At 34.5% G+C, this 19,042-nt stretch overlaps 1 protein-coding gene across 1 annotated transcript in view; it reads left to right on the top strand.

The window, feature by feature from the left end:
- The first annotated feature begins 10,834 nt into the window (after positions 1 to 10,834).
- LOC149415327 (uncharacterized) overlaps positions 10,835 to 19,042 on the top strand; it is a 100,094-nt gene continuing 91,886 nt past the window's right edge. The window contains exon 1 of the mRNA XM_089642294.1: positions 10,835 to 11,245. The gene's annotated coding sequence lies outside the window, so the exon portion shown is untranslated. The remainder of the gene's footprint in view (positions 11,246 to 19,042) is intronic.

Genomic DNA, 19,042 nt, shown 5'->3' with positions numbered 1-19,042 from the left:
GGTTTATAAAAAGACTTGTCACAAAAATGCTTGATTATTTCAAAGGCCATGATGTGTTCTACTCGCAGTATTTAATTAAAGCAACCAAAATATTTCTAAGCGATTAAACTTTCAAACCAAAAACACATGATTTTGCATTACTCTATAATATAACTTCTAAATGGTTTAAAAGTAAAATAAACAAAAAGGGTGAACACTGCACGAGAGTTCCAACTGTCCAGAACCAGTATGGCTAATGCATCCCCAATTGGGGTTATGCCGTAAGACTGAAGGGAGTGGGCAAGAGAAAGGTTAGAAAGTTGAAGCTGATAAAATGTAACCATTAATGCAGAAGAATGGTTACTAGAAAGTGATTGATAAGGTGAGAAAGTTTATTCATGGGAATGGAATATCAAGTCAATCATTGGTAAGGAGGTAGAATATAATTTTATCGGGTGAGAAACAAAAATGAGATGCTTAGCAGATTTTCATTGTGTTGGATAACATGTCGTCGACGAAGAAACAATACGGTCTAAAAATCGCCTTTTTATGAAATTTGATAAGAGCGGATTCCGCCTATGTTGGTGTACTTGATTCATAATACTACCCCGAGATATCACGCACAGCTGCAAATAAAGCTTAAGATTTTTATTTAAATTTTTTTTTAATGTGTAACTGCAGAAAAGTCCCAATTCCTCCCAACTGGGCGACAGTGAGACTATGGCACCCCCAATTGGGGTATGTTGTGAGGTTGTGTGTGTTGTGAGGCTGAAGGTAGTGGGGAGGGGAAGGATATGGGGAAGAGGAAGGTGTGGAAGTACCTGGCTATTCAGATCTTGTCATCAAACACGGCCAAAGCCATTTCAAGCAAAGTTTCAATTCTGAATGGTGGTCTTACACCAAGGCGATACTGAGAGTATCTTCCACTCTGGAACGTGTCGTAAATAAACTATATAATATTTTGAATAAGTAATTTGAGAAATTAGACAAATTAATGTTGTGTTCTTAATCTTGTTCTTTGAAATACATAGGCCCAAAGAAAACAGTTGGGAGTAAGTTCTTTGAATCTGGTGAACGTGGCGGCCATTTGAGGTCGCTATTGCGCAGAATAAATCGCTCGTCGAAGATGTCCCATAACAGAGCCATTGTGTCCCTGGCAGAATACGCTGTATTTATTCACAGTTGTGGATGGTTTTGATATTATGTAGTTTAAATGGCAACTGCGGCGCCGGCTTCATTTTCAAAGAATAGGGACCAATGATCGTTTCAGACGATTCACCGCACCAAACATTACACTTAACACATTGTAGTCGGGCGCTTCAAACAATAGAATCTAGCCTATAGCGGGTGTTTTTCACGATTAGCGCATAAATATATCGCTTTCCTAAAATTGACACAATTTCTAAACCAAATAATATTTTCAATTGAAATTTTCAAAGAAATCATATATGACATTTGATCATCAACAATAAATTATAACTGCTTTGATTACATCATAATTTCACCACATTTCAAAGCTGAATATAAAAACCGGATATTAATTCAGTAAATAGCATTCAATTTTTCAATATTTGAAAATTCCGAGTAAAAGATAACATGTTTATTCATATCATATAGTTATATAATAAATAATAATATATATTTGCCATGCCCGCAATTTTACAATCGCTGGATGTGTGAAATCTGATCGCGTAAATTGAACAGTGTCGTCTAAGGTCGAAGGCGCATACTCAATAACTCATATGTTTAATTGTTTCTTGTCAAAAAAGAGTCTTTTGCGGTTGTCTCGCCTAATTAAAGAGCCCATTCCACTTATGAATCATAGTATTTCACGCTGATAACAAACCCGTATAGTGCCGTTTCCCGCCAAAAACTGACAGTTGACAAAAACGGCATTTGCCGTGTCCCGCAGTTGACCGACAGTCCGCGAAAAACGGCAAAGGCCGTGTCCCGACGACAATATGTTAAGTGTCTGTAATTGTCGCTGATGAACTGCTCTCGGTTTTTCCACAGTCCATATCCTGCAGTTTCGCTTGTTAACAAGCCATTTGTCTGGTATTGACTTCATCGCTCATTATTAAATTGTGGTTTTATTCTGCTTTAACCGCAACGAAATGGCTTATTCAATCGGTTACTAGTAGTCTGTCAGCTTCAATTCTTGCACAAGCTGGACTTTATATGGGAACGCATCATATCATGGGAACATATGTGGTCAAAATCTTCTGAATGGACCTTTGCTATAGCTCAAATTGGGCTGAACGTCTCCTTGTTGATCTTTTTGGACTATCCTGCACATTGTTTTGTACACATTAAATATTTCCATCTGTACATGGTCTTTCGGTACCATGGAGGTTCCCTAACCCTTAGGAGCCGGATCTCTGCAATTGTAGTGTTGAAGAATTGTCCACATGCAAGTCACAAAGCACTGCAAATGTAGTGTCGACCTTATACATTTATGTTGCCTTTGGATATTACTTCTACTGGGGTTTGTTAAACACAAAAATCAAAATGTCACTTTATCAAGTATGGAATTGTCTCCATGTTGGTCTTAAAAAAAATGTATTTTTGTTTATTGAATATTCTTGCCGGGTACTACAGGTTATGACCCCTTTTTGCCGAAAACATGTAGCCAGACGTTATTATTGTTGGCCCCGTGGGTGTGATGAGCGCATTAAATGATCAAAAATATGTACTCTGCTTCAAAACAATTGACCATAGGTTTTCAAAATAAAATTCAATGATTTTTGTTCGTTATTCAGTTGTGTATCAATTCATATTAAATTCCCCAAAAGTCTTATTAAAATTTCTGAAAAAAACAATTGTTGAAATAACAAAGTTCTAACATATCGAATTTAAACGATGAAGGTCATTTTGCACAACCTTTACATTCTCTTTTAATTTTGCGTATTCAAAAAATCTACAATTTAGGAGCTGGATATAATAACTGTACCACAGAAGTCAAAGGTCGGTTGTCCAGTTTTTTGTGAAAATGAGTTATGTATGAGACCTTGTTAGATTTTTCAGTATCTACACACAGGTATAAAGACGATTGTCCTACGACAATGTGAAACTAAGTTAGGCCAACATAATAGGTCTGGTATCCCCACAATGTTCAATGGAAAAATTTTACTATTTCCTCTCTCCTGAACAATTTTACTATTTCCTCTCTCCTGAACAATTTTACTATTTCCTCTCTCCTGAACAATTTTACTATTTCCTCTCTCCTGAACAATTTTAAAAATGTGACAACTGACCTTTCTGAGGTGCAGATAACTTGTAATGAAAATTGTAGTTTTGAGTAAAACACATTAATGTTTTTGTAATGCGTTTATATTTTATTGTAGTAATCACTTGTAACTATTTTTAAATTTTTGTGTGTAGCTAGCTCTGTCTGTGTAAAACCAATAGAAGTAATATTTACACAGCAGATAAAGAAGGGATTAGAGATACCAAAAAGGCGAGGGGAGCAAAATCAGCTTCATAATAATATTTGGATGATTTGCATAGCAACATTTTTGTGCAAAATCACCCCAAGGGCGCTGTACAAATATATAGTATATAATAATAATAATAATATTGGCCAATTTTTATAGTGCCGCTTTTGTGAGTTATCACCTCAGGGGCGCTTTACAGTTGATGCAAGTATTACAAAAAATATAAATATTACCAAAATAAAGTGAAGTTAAGTAAAGTAAAATGAAGAACAGGAACAGGTGACATGAAGATAGAAGATGGAGACTCTGCAGCAAGAATCCTAGGTGGTGAAGAAACTGGACCAGCTGCTGCAGCGAGAGAGTCCACCAACAGTGCCAACACGAGGTTTGTCATCCATCCAGGTATGTGTCTGCTGCTAATAAAGCTCTGACACAATATCCTCACATAGATAACAGACCTTGGCAGCACCGCTGTGACTTTCGGCAATTCCATCATATCTAGTCTCTATTAATAATAATAATAATAATATTTGGACGATTTATACAGCGCCGTTCTTGTGCAAAATCACCTCATCTCTCCTAGTCTATTTTAGTCTTTTTTAGTCACTTCTTAGCTATTCATGCCACTTAGTGCATCTTCTGGACCTTTTTAGACTCTTTCCTGGTTCTAATACCTAAATAAAATCCAACAAAAAAATAAAAATTACAATTTCTTCTATTGTGTCGTGATCCAACGATTTCATACCTCTGTCTCAGACCTATAGGGCTCGCTTATCTCAGGCTATCATAAACAAAATCTTGAACCAAAGTCAAAGTGAAGTGTATGTGTGTCATCTGAAACAAAAAACATAAACAAAAACATAAATTTTTAATAAAATATGGCTTATCTGTTTTCTAGGTAGATATCCTCGGTTGAAGAGGTCCTGTAAATCCCGAACTAATGACACCACTTGACACTTGAGGGGCCGAGCTCTAGTCGCATTGAGAGTCTTTGTTCTGGCTTCACTTTCCAAATTTAATCGGTATAAAATGCTATAATAATTGCAAATTCCGGCTATACGGTAAAAGTTACACGCATTTCGTGAAATAAGAAGGTAAGCACTATATAAAACACGGATGCTGAACATTTTTCAGCAATCTCTTAGCAAGGAAAACCTTCTGAAAGGATTAAATAAACCGGAGCGGTTATAACACGTCCGCTCTTCGATAGTCTACAATGATCTTTCTTATTTCTAACTAGCTGTATCCTGTGGCTCAGTCTGTCTGTGCAGATATAGGGACAATAACGCATGTTGCTTTTACGTCCAACAGATGTTTTTTGGCACTGTTTTTGAAAGGAGAAGCATGTTTGTCCAACAGATGTTTTTTGGCACTGTTTTTTAAAAAAGCATGTTTGTGCAACAGATGTTTTTTGGCACTGTTTTTGAAAGGAGAAGCATGTTTGTCCAACAGATGTTTTTTGGCACTGTTTTTGAAAGGAGAAGCATGTTTGTCCAACAGATGTTTTTTGGCACTGTTTTTTCAAAAAGCATGTTTGTCCAACAGATGGCGCTGTTTTAATAAAAAATGTTTTGTCACAGGTGACATCTATATAATATTGGTATAAACACAAGCGTATTCGAATGCAACGTTGTGTCAAAATTTCAAAGCAGTCGGTGTAGAACTATCGGAGATTTAAGATATTGAACAAACAAACATTAACATTTTTATTTATGTAGAAGGTAGAAGATAGATAGATAGACTATAGATAGACAGACAGAAGATAGATAGAAAGTCAAACTATTATCAACTTATTGCATCCACCGGTTTGTTGATCAATAAAACAAAACTACAATGCATTTGATTAATGAACTTGATGTGGCGTTAGTTGTATATATTTTATTATTATGATTATTTATTTATATTTTGTACAGGCATATAATATACAGGACCTGGCAGGTCACTTGAGATTTAAGTTGCGCACATTTATGTTGTTATTGTATCCAGGTCTTTAATTTTTAAAATTTGTTCGTTCATTAGTCCCTCCTTCACCCACTTGCATAGTTATAGGTGTCAAGCTGCAAAGCTGAATAAAATATCTGAATTTTAATAGGTGGCAACCAAAAAGTTGTTTGCAAAAGTTTTAATTGGGTACTTCTGAACCACAATAAGTACAATCCGGGGGGTAAAACAAACAGGTACGTGAATTTTATAAAAGGAGAAAAGGAACAGAGTTATGTGCCAATTTCATACGAATCAGAGTTGAGATTTGTTATTATGATTGCTGTGGGAATTGGTGAAATTTTAAAGGGAAAAACCACGCTTGATTTGGGGTAAAGTGTACTTGGTTTGATAAATGTTTAATAAATTATTAACTAGTTTTTCATGTGAAATTTCACAAAAGACATTAATTTTTTTTAGTTTCCCGTTATTAGTATGATATATAAATAGTGGTAGCTGGGCGACAGTTGGCACATTTCCCATTCTTATTATCCCTGTTTCTATTAGCTGCTAGTAAAGTTGCTTTCTATTAAAGCTCTATTGCTTAATTGGACATGCTTTGAGTTGTTGGGTGATTGCTGTAGTGCAAGAATATAATATTAGACATATTAAGATACATATAGTAGATAGGTAATGTCTTGGTCGACCTAGTGAGAGTCGACATTCAGAATTGAAATGTGCAGCCTATGGTGACCAGATATGAATAGCCAGGCACTTCCCAACCTTCCTCTCCTCCATCTCTTTCTCTTCCCCACTCCCCAGTCTCACAATTTACCTCAACTGGCTCTGGGGAGATAGGACTGTTGTGTGGTATCGGTATGGATATTAAAAAGCGAATTTTTACATAAATGCCTGTTTGAATAAAAACATTTACTTTACAACAAAAAACTTTAAAAAAAATCTTAATAAAAATTTGCTCAAATACGGTCGATAAAATTACGACAGTATTATAAAAGAAAATGTTGAGTAACCCCTTCAACAAAAAAAACGTTTGTGAAAGGTTCGAGCGAATTTGATACGATATGTAAATATTTTAGTTTTAAAATTAAAACAAACATAAACAAATTTATATTATTCACTACCGAAAATTTACCGCTAGAAAATTAAGGGGAGGGGAGCTCCGTCACACCAAATTAGCTTCACGCAACTTCACCAAAAAAAATAGTGAAAAAAATAGCAAATTTTTGATGTAGGTCGTTGTAAATAGGTCACCTGACAGACAGCCCAAGTAAGTACCTACTTAAGTTTTCAAAGTTGCGTGTTTTTTTAAATGATTTTAGGAATGAAAGGTTTTTGAATAAGGAACTCTTTAGTTTATGGAACTCTTTTTTGAATTGAGGTTTAGTTGCTCTTCGATTTGGAGGTCTTCTCTTTGGGCTATAAGCTACTTATTATGAGACGGTATCAGATATGAGCTACGTAGTGGAGTGCCGTCAAGGTTCGGACCTGTAGCACAGTGGCGTGCACGGCGCCTGTCGGCAAGGGCGGGGGCGGAAACACGCATGCGCCCAGGGACATTGAACTTTCACGGGCGTCTCGTGACTCCAAATATTACCCCATTTCATTGAAGGTGATGATTGTTGAATCTACTGACTACAATGCTCGCCTGTCATGGCAAAACGGCAATCCCAAGGGCGCTGTCTTGGGTATTATCATCGCCCTTTCTCTTTAGCTCCTTGGCAAGTCGGAGCACTGCTCCAATTGCACCTGTATTAGCGAGCGCTTTCGTATTATCAAAACGCTTGTAAAACTCCACTGAATAAAGCTTTATTCTCCCTCATAGGTTCAAATGAAAAATAGCGAAAGTATTATAATTTTTCGATTTCAAAAAGCGCTTAAAAATCATGTTGCTTCTTGCGCCACTTGGCTCATCTCCAAGGCTGATCTGACCACTAATGGCGTCTAAAAATTAAGTTACCCTAAGCGCCAGTTGGCTCAGAGCCAGGGCTGACAATCTTTTAGCATATTACAAAGAAAAACAATTCTTCTTCTTCAATGGCGCTACAGCCCATTTCGAGCTATGGCCTCCTTTAACATGAGCCTCCATCGCCCTCTGTCCTCGGCCGTCGTCTTCCAATCTGCAACATGGAGTAGTCCTCTGGCATCTTTCCTGACATCGTCCTCCCATCTCAGCCTAGGTCTGCCCGCCTTTCGTTTGCCTCCCGGGTGTCCTGTTAGAACCTTCTTTGGTACACGTGTGCTTGGCATTCGGTGCACATGTCCGGCCCATCTTAGTCTTTGGAGCCGTAAATGAGTAGAGAGTCTGGGAGCTTGGTAGATGTCATATAGCTCCTTATTGTGGCGGATTCTACAAAGAAAAACAATAATCAGGAATAACTTTTTATTTTTAACTTCTTTTGAAGGTTATATACATAAATGTAATGTATCATTTGAAGAAGAAGATAATAATAATAAACCTAAACGAAACAGAACAAGACACAGAAAAATAAAAAATATAACAGTCCCAACTAGGAATCAAACCTAGGATCTCTTGTATTACCGGGACAGGTGTCTTAACCAACTTGACCATTTGGGACCTATTTATTAAACTTCATATTTGTCGATCTCATATTTCAATTTTAAATTTAAATTTAATTAAATAAAAGATATCCTGGGTTCGATTCCTAGTTGTGACCGATATATTTACAAAAGCGTATTATCCAAGGTTGATATTTTCAGTTGCGAACTTACCAAATACAAGAGGTCCATAAAAGAATATTTCTCTGATGGTTTGTGAATAATTTTTATGTCTCTATTGTTTACATATATCTCTATTATGATTTGATTTATATAATCTTTTGTGTCGTATAATTTTTTTAATTCATATTCCTTTCTTACAAATTTAATTTGCTTATTCCATATTATGCTGTCATATATTATAAAATGCAATTTGCTTTGTATTATTCCATAATCTAATCTTGAAGCCAGAAACCAGATTATTAAACTAGGAGAGTCAGAGCGTTTGTTTACCGTATGAAATTTTCGTCCGTCATGTGAGTATTACGCGCTGGTATTTCTGGCACCATTGATGAATTCTGTTTATTACGCCAATCTAAAAGCATTTCGGATCTTATTGTGATAAAAACCACAATGTTTACGTTGGTTTCTTCCCGTTATTTAGCAGCGCGAACTGGTACATAAATAATTCGTGTATTACAATAGTATGTAGTAACACACAATGTACAAACTCAATTGTTAGGCATCTACGTGTCTACCATTTTTTTATTATGTCGACTGAGTTATTTAGATAAAAAATAATGTCTTTAAGTCTTTGTCTATCACCTACAAAATAAATAATTATGTCAAAACAACGTAATATTTTATACTAGCGATGATATGTGGCGCTGCAAAGTTTAGACATTTTCCAACGAATTGCGATTTTTAATGATTTCAAACTTTATATTTTGACTTATAATATTTTCGTCTAATTGAACTTTCTAGGTCAAATCGAGCTGTTTACTATGATCGTTCTTTTAGTGTAACAGGCCCTCTCATCTGGAATAGACTTCCCTCAGCTCTTACTAATCTCCAGAATTTGGCTGAATTTAAACGGGCTTTTAAAAACAAAATTATTTAAAAAACCTTACCATTCATAAATTTAAACTTATTTTCAATATTTTAAAATAAGCCATATTCTAAAACTTCCGGTAATTGTTTGGTTTCGGTTGTCTCCTTATTGTACCTTTTTAAAGTGTCTGCTCAGAAAATTCTCATTTCTGAGCATAAACTGCCTCCTGTTTTATATTATGTTTTAGTTTTAATATTCGTGTTTTGTCCTATCCTGCTGTTATTGTTATTCTAAGTTTTGTCATCACTTTGTATAATCAGTGTATTTAATGTTATAATATTAGATCTGTATTTGGGTAAGGCACACTGTAGGAATAATTTTAAGAACCACTAATACTGAATTACCATTTTTTTAAAGTTTGTCCAAATTTAAAAAATATATTTGCGTCGTTATAAGTATTGAAAAAAAAGTTTAGTTAGAAAATAAGAAAAAAGTTCGTGCTTCAGAGAGTTAAAGGAACGGCTGCGCGGCCTTTTTCATACGAAACTTAATTTTGGATTTGAGGCCAAAACACCCCAACAAACTGATTTACCGATACTTACCTGCATTAAGAAAGTTTGAAAAAATGATTTGTCATCGAGATAGCGACGTTTCTTTGCAAAATTTATATAATTCCTTAAAAGAAATAATAAAAAAATGTTACATAAAATGTACGGTTTACAATAAAGAAGGTAGGTATTTAAGTAGGTACCTACTTAAAAATATTAGGTTATTTTGGTATTTATTTATTAAATAAGAGAAAATTTAAAACATACTTTAATGGACGAGAGGTCTACTGGTCACAGAACTACTAATATTAAAGGGGGTGACAGATCACGCTATAAGTTCAAAGCGTTTTATATAACTCCATATTGCTCGCCATACAATCCCATACACACCTGTCACACCCAAAAATATGAAGTGTTATAACCAGGCTATATTTAATAAAAAATCTAATACGATTTCATTGCCCTGGTCGCGCTAACAATAGACTGACTCTACCGTTCTACTATAATAACACACATACATTATCAAATTATTACTCACCAATCAGTCGATTACACATTTTGGGAAATGAACATGCTAACATCGGCGACATTTATTTCTTAAAATTAGCACAACATAAACATGCACTCAAAAATTATTTTTCCATAATGTAACTTTATATATGCAATATGGACATGTTGAAACGAAATGATGATATTTCTGATTGGTCGTTTTTTTTTTTTTTTTTTTGTACTTCTAAGTAAATTTGTATTTATAAGTAACAAATGTACATTGTGAATAGTAAAACTCATTAAAAAACTTTTTTTTTTCTTTTTTTGTTAATTTTGGTTGTGATCCACAAAATAATTGTATGTTATTTTTAAGTTTAAAATTACTATTGTGTAATGATATTATTTTTCTTACTTTTGTACTCTATTATATGTTTATTTATAAAAGGCAGTATAGCCGTTTATGTATTTAAAATAAAATATTTAAAAATCCAAATAAATGATATTCCGCGGCAGTCCCCCGATTGATCTGACCCCTTCTCCTGAGGATGATTATAGCGTAGTGTGTCAGCCCAACATATAATACGTACATGCCGTGCCAATTTATGCGCGCATAATATAGTGTAATGTGTCTAAGGCTTTAAGAGTGGGGACACTTATTGATGTATAAATTAACAATTTTTAAAATTTTATTTTATGATTTTCAGAAATGGAAGCCTCTTCGGCACGCCGCTGGGTTTTCACCACCACCACGAAAAGCTCCCCGTTCTAGCGCAGGGCTGCCGCACACCTCCCCCCGCCACCTCACCTACACTCACACTCACACCTACACTCACCCACCCACCCGACTGAGCATTGCATAATTTCCATCGGCCGGTCGATCTACGCTCCGTGAGTGGAACCGTCTCCCACTGGCTCGGAGCATGTCGGAAACGGATGAAAAACCTTTCAAAATGTCGCGAAACTAGATAAAAACTAGCAATATGGCGTCCCTTTCATCAAATCCATCAAATTTTACCAATCTGGAACGCATTCACAGTGAATAATAACATAATAACCCAAGTTCATTGCTTTCGTTGTACGTATATCACGTTCTGATATTTCAGTTTCAGCTCTTGCGGGATTGAAGGGTGTCGCGTGGGATTTATTTGACATTTGTGACATTAAACAGTGTTTTGAAGAAAGGCCGCTGTAGAAATTAGCGTTGTGACGAATAAACAGAAATGGGTAATGATATATTTCTCGAAGGAGTGGTTTAGTGTTTTGTTTGAGGCGGTTAAGCAAGTGACTTCAATGTGCATTTGGTTCAGGTACGAACACTTATTTCTGTGAAAATATTTTGGTTATTATTTCAGTTTTGAAGCCTGGCCTTTAGTTTGATAGTTCATTGATCTTGGCTCCTTGTAAACTTTGGTTGAATGATTAAACGAATAGTGGATGCTAGCCTGTTGTACCTACATCCTTCATAGTTCATTTTGATAATCCCTCTTTAGATTATGAAGTAATAATAATTAGTTTTGATTTTTGTTCGTTCGCTAGCTGCAAATTGCGTTTTTCATCCCTGAAAATTCATTACTTTTATTTTAGTTATTTGCATTTAGATATATTTGTGTATGTTCTTAATGTTAAAAACTCTAATCTTTCAATGTATTATAATTCCTATTTTTCCACAATTTATCGATGTAACTACATTATATAAAATAAAATTAGGAACATTTTGGTGCATATTTGATTTGTGTAACATTCTTTATTTATATCTTTCTATTGTCGTATACATAAACGTACGTAATGTCTGCATTACTATAAGGTATAATATTTTCTCTCATAACTACATACAAAGTTTAAAAAAATCTTTTCATGCAATTTTCGTCATTTTATTTTTACCCTGATTAAATTTATTAAGTTTCGTGGAAATTTCTATATCTACATAAATATTAAAAGGTACAAAGAACTGTTCTTTTTAACTCAAACACGTGTTTAAAAAAATCATTTTAAAACAAAGAGTTGGAACAGTCACCCACACGGAGAAAAATGAGTATTTCTAATTTATTAAGATTTTCTTGAAATTTTTGATTGTAGGTCTTACAAATGAATTAACAGGCATCCCGATAAACTTTTAGTAAGTTACGAATATATTATCACGATGTCGGAACACGTGTTCATGAAAATATGAATATTTTCACATTTCGTCATACTATGATAAATAATAAACGGATTACCAATAATTTGAAGAGAGTCATAATAAATTAGCAATATTCATTTTCTCCGAGCAATTTTTGTAAAAACGGGTTTCCAAAATAAAATCTTCCAATACCTACCTTTTTTTACACATCGAACTCCCGCAGTCATACTATAGGTTATAGGTTATAAAAATTCTGGTGTTTTTAGTTCTACTAATGTTATTTTTTAAGATAATATCTATACATTTGTAATGCCAAAACGGTTATTATATGAAATTCCTTCGATAGAAAAAATCGCAAAGTAAGCTTGGAAAATTATTAAAAACACGTTTTGTTCTGTTATTTAATGCGTTATAGGCATGAAAAAAATCACAGTGTATCTTTAAATGCAACTAAAGCAACTTTGTCGAGAGATTTTTGCTATGTGTTTTTTGAAATATTTTCACTATTTTCGCATAATTATGATCGTTTTTTAAGATTAGCGCGCTCCCTCTAACAATAGTATTTACATATCTCCCTTTCAAACCATCTTTGAACGCTTACTACGGGTCTTAATACACACTAAAAATGCACTATCTTAAGGTACGTATACATTTGCGAACCGAAACGCGAACCGTACCACGAATTACGGGAAAGGAACGAATCAACTGCAAGCGGCGTTTCGCGCAATTTGCGGTTGCTTCGTTTCTTTCCCATAAGTTGAGGTTCAGTTCGGTAGTTCAGCTCGCGGATGTATACCTTTGAGGCCTCAGCACGGGTAAACCACCCAGTGAGGCCAACATTATAAATTGCACTAAGAAATAAATACGTAGCATTAAGCTAAAATTGTTACGACAATAAAAGCAAATTTTTAGACGAGAAATACGTCTTTTTGTTGATTTTTTAATTCCGTTAAATTATCACAATACACCGGTAAAAAATATTTGGAGCCGTAAACACTATTATAACATTATTATTCATACTGAAAAATACAAATACTTATTTACAAATTGTTAATCATGTTCACATACATATAGGTACCTAGCAAAAATATAAATCTAAAATTCCATTTTCTCAGTGAGACCTATTTTACTTACCTCAGTGTAGTTGTAATTAAGTAGATTATTTATGAAGACTTTCAACAACAGGATTCCGGAAAACTTTTTAAATAATAGGTTTCCGGAAACACGCTGGATGACGGTAATGAAGGAATCTTGAATTTATTTGTTGGTTAAGATTATAACCGAATGTGATAAGGATATAAATTGTAGATTAGAAGCATACCTACGTGATGCTGTACTTTAACTATACATATATAGTAAGAAAATAAAATGCTTATCTTACTAAAAATTCGAGCACAGGGAGCTCTCTGGCGTCACGAAATTTGCACAACTTTTCTATATGGATTACTTAAATCTATGAAACAATAAGTATCATTATCAAGATTGAAATGTAAGTTGAATTTCGGAACATTTGATGAAATTGATTGAACGTTTTCAAATGTCGAAATTCATTCTTGAACAGAAAAATCTGTTCAGTTTCATCACGCCATTGCTAACCATACAAAGGTTTTCTGCTGCTTTTTTATGAAAATTTACTATTAACCTCGTAAAACCCAGGTTATATGGGTGTAAAAAGACGATATAGTTTTTTATGTTAAGTTGGTTAAACAATTACGTTACATCAAAGGCCTTTTTTAAATTTACAGAAGTTCGTTTGTAGCAACCAACTTGTGTATTCTAAATACTACAAGAATATAAAATGTCTCGAATATCGATGTCATATTATCTGTTTGACATTTCAGACTTGGTTTTGCTGTGTTTTCAGAAAATTCAGGAAGATTCAAGTCACATCTTACCGCAGTTGACAATCTCACTCAACCGATTCTTTACCATTATCTAAACACGTAGTTATAACCTGTTCTAACTTAACCATTTGGCATTTCATATGCCTTGTTTGTTAAATTTTTACTTATATTTGTACTTGCTTAAGTTTTGAGGTTGTGAATTATGGGATAAACATAGACTTTTCTTTTATACTATTTAGAGATAACTTTATATTTATGTGTATGGCACATGTTGTGCCGCTGATATTGAAAAAAATAAATTTATTTATTACGTTCCGGTTCCGGTTCAAGATGGTTGCCATGTTGGATACTATCTTTTATCTCGCCAGAGTTAGCATGATTCTGGTTTCTACTACGAAATATCAAATCGGAATAATCAATATTATGGTACCTGTCTAAAGAAAGTTTGAAAATAGAATCGTCATTGGATGCTGACATTTCTACGGACAAATAGCATAATTTCTTAATTGACATAAACAATGATAATTTCAATATTTTCCGTTTATAAATAAGCAGGTAGGTATTTAAGTACCTACTTTAAAATCTTTTGACTTCAGAGGAAATTTTGGTCTTTATTTATAAGAGAAAATAAGAAACACACTTTTTTAGACGCTGTTCACAGAACTACTAATTTATTTGGTATTATTTTACAATCAACAAAGGAGAGCTTAAAGTATCCCTCAGGGTTTATGTCACTTGAATGAAATGAAGGAGTCAGCCTGGGTTTTATATCTTTGTTGTAACAGAGGTAAATACAAAAGCCGGCAAGTCCATTCCACAGTCGACATTCGTAAAAATGTTCCATTTTCATGCAGAAAATGCCAAACCGTGCAAAGGAAATTCGCCTTGCGTGAAACACGTTCCTAATATGAGATACCCCAATATCTCGTTTCTCAGCACTTCCATCTTTCGATCCATAGCAAAATAATTAGAATCTACGCGTTTCCCCTGCAAAGTTTAATATGTATTTAGTTAGTCTCCATCTCCCACTTTCAGTATAGGTGTGCCATGCAGATGTTGACATTTTATACGAGTGCAGAGTCCAACTCATATTTGATTTGTGCAGGCGCATTGCCTTTCAAAAACAAAAATTTAATAACAGCTCGATGCTTAATTTTTTCCATTTTCACAAAAACACACACATCGGCTCACTCAAACGACTGTCAACTAAAAACTGCGCGTCCAAAATGGCCGAAACTTTGGTGAGTAACTGTCAAAAGATGCACAACTACATTCACTAGCTTTTATTGACGAGTACCGCCATCTTTGCGTTGAGATCGGAAACTTTTCAGACCACCCTCGTATATACTTAGCTGCGTTGATTTAAGTTTTAATTAATAAAGTTGGTATCTCCAACAAACTTACCGTTATTCCTAATTTAAGATACGTAATGACTCCTAATAATATAATGATGTGGGTGTACTGATTTATCTTATGCTCGGAGTATTTATCTCAGAGAAGATGATTGGCATATGATACTAGTTCTTCGGAGAACCTTACATTGAAATACAGGTAGAATAAGCACATCATTCACACCCAATTTCACGTTTATAAGGGGTAACCGTTTGACAAATTGCTTTGAGTTTTTGCATAAGATCGTTAGGTATACCGTTGGTTGATTGTGAAATTTACAAAAAAATTACAAAATTTTATTTTTAAAATAACAAAAGAATAGAATAAAATGTAGTATGGTCATGAAAAAGAACACAAGTACCTTCTCGCTTACCCTCTAAATTGATAATTAGTTTTGGGATACGTAAAATCGTTGAACAATATCCTACAAGCGAATGTAATAACTATACATTTCCGGAACGATATAATAGTAGATAAAGGTACAAAGGTTTCTCTTCCCCGTTTACCCTGCAGGGTAATGAATTTAGACGTGCGTTTTAATATTAAATTGGTCCTTTTTGTATTCAGTTAGGTACCTAACACAACTTCCATAATTCGACAATATTTCCACCGTTGGGTTGGTATGCTTGTTAGATCGATTTTACCAGTTATGGAAAATCAATGTTGCCAGCTATTTAAAAATCGTCGTCAATAAAACATTGTGTCCCGGTTATCGATTCAGCTTTGTTTATTCGCATTACGAATGCAAGAGATGCTGACTTGGAAAGTGTGTACGAGTAGGTACTTACCCCTACCCAAGTAGAAGTTGTTTGAGGATTTTGATGAATAATTATAGGGAGATTCTGGGAAGGCGGGTAGGTAACTAATTAATAAAAAAACTATGCCGACTTTCCAAACTCGTACCTACCGGGATTTCAATACGTAATTTATTGTAATAAATTCAAATATTTAAACATTCGACGTTCGGCACTTAGCTTCTAATTATGAGAATGGGTTAGACATTTTATGCAAAACCTCTAAAAATGATGAACTTATTTACTTGATCATAATTTTATCTTATATTATGCATGTGTTTAATTATTATTATGAATAAATGAATAATAATATATCTCAATTTGGGAGGTGGGTTAGGTGGGTGGGTAATTTAGGAGGTGGGTACGGCCGCCCCGGCAACAATTTATTGGATAACTGCCATAGGTCGCCCCAAGTGGTTCGCTACATTTGGTGACTTAGCAGAGGTGCCCGGGTTTATCGGGTGAGGTGTGTTCAGGTGTTCCAGATCAGGAGAGGGCAGTTTAGGGAGACCTTATGGATTCCTGTCATTCCTGGACAAACCGACCCATAGATACTTATCCTCATACTATGTTTTCCTTTCCAGAATTTCCTCTCCTTGATTTCTTTTAAAAAAAACCCCCACACAGCATGACCAAATATTTCATAGGCCCTGAGGGAAATTATTCTCCTCAAAGCTGTATGGAATTAAAGTAAAACAAAATGAAATAATGTAATTTTCATGGCTATTAGAGTATAGCGACATAACAAGCTGAAATTATTTTTTTAAACTTGAAAGTGTAAAGTGATCAGCTCTGAATAGCCAGGTAGGTACTTGCCAACCTTCCTCTTTTCCATCTACTTCTCCTCCCCCTCTTTTCACCGTCATAACATACCTCAAATGAGAATGCCATCGTCCCACTGGCTCTGTACGATAAAAAAGAAAAGACAGATCGAATAAAAGATAATCAAACAGAAAAATAGCAATTCAGTGTTTGTAATCACAATAAAAAAAAAATTGCTGCAAAATTTCTACGCCCCTAGAGCCCTGCCCTTAATTTTCCCTTTGGTTTTCAGATTTTTTTTCATTTTAAATCGGATTATCTTCGTTGAAACCGCCATTTTACTTTCGTTGTTTCTGTCGATAACTTGGTAGTTATTTTATATTGCTACTTCTTGTTCAAACAGGTCAAGGTTAAGTTAGGTTAGACAAAATAATCGACATGCAATAGTTGCGTGCAAGGGGCGTAACGCATTCGAGCTAGTGGCATGTTTATAAGATCTAGTACGTAGGTTAGGTTAACTTATTTTTCTATATTAATCAACTTCAGAGGGGAAACAAATAATATGTCACGTTTCAGGTTAGGTATACAATGACTTGAAACTTTTATATTTAAAGAGGAACTAACGACGTTTTGTTTTTTTGTTATTCTAAACTACCCTTACCCATTTTTACCGTGCAATTTTTCTAACTCATATGATTTCACAATTCCCTGAGCGTCAAGATGGTGACCATTTCAATGGTTCAAATGTGAAATCATCCTGTTTATTTCTAGTTTTTTATTCGCATTTTTTAAATATTATAATACCTACCTGCCCGAAGAAAGTTTGAAAAAAGAATTGTCGTTGTGATTGAGTTTATCTGGCCAAATTGTATAATTCCTTATTTGAAATGAAAAAAAAAAGATTTATAATTAAGTGGGTAGGTACTTACTCATCAATCTTATGGTTTCAGAGGAAATTTTGGTTTTGATTTTTAAATATGAGAAAATAGATATATTTGGACGTTATTATATTGTTTCAATAATATTAGGTACCTACTTAAACCTTCAAATAGGAAAGATACATCATAAAATAATAAAACCGACTCTTACGTGGCAAGTGTGGCAAAACGGGACTCTCTTGCAAGGAACGATGCTTTAATCGGCCATCCTTGTGACTAGTCCGATCTTTCCGCCCGGCCGCCAAAACTCTGTGCGGTATATTTCCTCCAATTCTTAACTAAAATTGGTAATGTATCTATTCTATATGGTGAACAATTTTTAATTTGTTATATATTACTTTATATATATTTTAACAATAATATGTTTACTTTCATTTTCACTTAAATCAATAAAAATCAATTTCGATTTTCGCATCTGCCAGGCGTCCCGTGACGGCATTTTTTAAAACTTTATATTTGTATTTTAAAAAACACGAGAAAATGAGAAAACTATTTGGATTTATAGTTTTGATTAAAATAACCGAAAACTTTAAGCCACAAAGCAATACCGTCTTCAAAACTTATGATTATTTAATTAATTTTACTTCGTTATCAGTTTTCGGAAAAAATATTTCGACGGATATATTGTTCGTAAAATACGCCGCAACGTCGAACAAGCTACTCAGCGCATGGAACGATTAATTAATAATAGGCGTAGAATCTACATTCGATATTCAATTCTACACTCTAAATTTACTATTTACAAAATTTATGCGAAATCTATGATTCACTAGATTAGCTGGTGGGACTGTGTTTTGTGAGGATGAAGAGAGTAGAAAGCGGAATGAGATGAATAAGAGGAAGGTCGGGAAGTGCCTGGCTATTCACATCCGGTCACTAAACATGGTTAAAGCCATTTGAAGCATCTTTTTGATTCCGCTAGTATTTCAACATCGATTCACCGATCAGTAGATTCCATTGAGTCCTTATACAGGGTGTATCGGCAAGTACCCGACAAACTTTAACCAGCTATTCCTCAGCACATTTGGAGTAAAAAATGTCATGGGCGCTTTGCTGTCCGGTAACATTTTTTTTCCATTAATAATAATAAATAAAAAATCCACACTCCGTCACTGTAATTTGCATTGTTTCTCGTGTTCAACAGCTGTTATTAGCAAGTGTGTCAAAAAGTGTCCTCGCTCTTTCGTACACACTAAATAATAATAGTTAAAAATGAGACGAATGGTGCCGTGCCATTTCGTTGTGATTGTAAAAG

This window comes from Hesperophylax consimilis, chromosome 18 (assembly GCF_061612785.1).
Source record: "Hesperophylax consimilis isolate HC1 chromosome 18, BYU_Hcon_1.0, whole genome shotgun sequence".
Lineage (NCBI taxonomy): Eukaryota > Metazoa > Arthropoda > Insecta > Trichoptera > Limnephilidae > Hesperophylax > Hesperophylax consimilis.
The sequence above is the reverse complement of the archived record's forward strand: the minus strand, read 5'-3'. Positions and strand labels throughout refer to the sequence as shown.